Source organism: Lepus europaeus, chromosome 8, assembly GCF_033115175.1.
Source record: "Lepus europaeus isolate LE1 chromosome 8, mLepTim1.pri, whole genome shotgun sequence".
In the NCBI taxonomy this organism is placed as follows: domain Eukaryota; kingdom Metazoa; phylum Chordata; class Mammalia; order Lagomorpha; family Leporidae; genus Lepus; species Lepus europaeus.
The window spans coordinates 129,470,867-129,472,389 of record NC_084834.1 but is presented as its reverse complement, the minus strand read 5'-3'; positions in this window follow the sequence as shown (position 1 = coordinate 129,472,389).

Here is a 1,523-nt window from a genome sequence, read left to right as displayed (position 1 = left end):
TAAGCCTCTGCACCCTTGTCTCTCGGAATTTCTCATCCATTCTAGGAAGCAGGTGAACACCCGGCCTTCGGGTTTCCGTCCTGGGCTCAGCAGGAGCTGCCGCTCTCAGTCTCTCCTGTGCGAGTGTACATCGGCAGGTTTGGTTGAGGTGGCAGCCTTGTTGGGTCGGCGTGGCCCCTGTTTCCTTGTCTGTCAGTTTCTGCCGGGGAGACAGGACCCGTCCTGGAACTGTGGAGGTGAAGTCGTGAGAAGGGCGCTGAGGAAGGAGGAAGTCACACGCTAGCTGCCCCACAGGGCAAGGCGGAGCGCGGGCAGCGTGGGCAGGACCTTCGCTGCGGTTTTGGGGGGAAGCAACCTGCAAGCAGGAGCTGGCTGACCCAGTTTGCACGGGGGCGGAGTCCTTACAGCAGGCTCCAGGGTGCTGACCGCCCGGTCTGCCGCCCAGCCCAGTGCGGGAGGCAGGGTGGAGGCTGTGTCTCCCCAGTGGAACAGCCAGATAAAGCCGAACTCACACAGGCTGGGGCGGTCAGTGTGGACAGAGGTGCACCTGCTATCTCCAGGGGCCTGCCAGCCCTGGGGCAGGGGAGCGGCAAGGCCCCAAGAAGTCGGAGCAGCACAACATAGAGAAGCTCAAATGCAGAGTTAAGAGGCGTGACCCTGTGCATATGTAACAGAAACGGTACACTAAGCCGGGGGAGTGCTTCTGTTACAGAACATTGTCTCTTCGCCCTGCGTCCCAAAGGGTAGGTGCCTATTCTGTAGGTTAGACTTCCTCTTTTAATCGCTGTTTCCTGAGCACACGCTGTAATAAAGTGGTGATTAGGAAACACTCGATAAACCGACGCACCGTGGACGTGGTTGTTACTGCTTCCTGGGGAGTGGTGGTTGCCCTCAAGGTTAATATCTCCTTTCCTTGGTGTTTTTAAACCTAAGGACAAGCATCTTACTTTCTGCAAGTACATGGACAAGAATTCTGCTGCGTGCCTGGAAGTCCGCAGCTAATGGATTTCCATGGTTCCTGTGATTGGTGGAGACCACGAGGCAGAGGCAGAGAGAGCTGAAGAAGCCTCGCTTACACTTTTGCCTGAGCCACAAGGCAGAGTGAGCACACTTCTGTCCGACAGCCACGCCCCACCCCGTGGGGCAGCACAGGGGTCGCCGTGTCCCAGGCCTGCCCAGCGCCTGGCAGCCTGCTCGCCTGCAGCGACACAGGAAACACCAGTCTGCCAGCTTTGCTCAGGGCCACACGCTGCTGCGTGGCCCAGCCTGTGGGAGGCACAGTGACAGCGCTGCACCCGGGGGAGGCCTGCGTCCTGACACCCTCTGTTGGCCTCCAGTGACTCACACCTCCTGGGTAAAGAGCACCAGGCCGGCCGCGGCCTCGCTGGAATTAGAGTTAGCTCCACCTGGCTCCCTGGGAAGTGGGCGTGGCGCTGAGACTGGTCCGCTCTGACTCTGGAATCTGGTCCCTTCCTGAGGACTTGCGCTTGGCTAAAGGAGAGGGAGCAGTCGTGTCCTGGAAT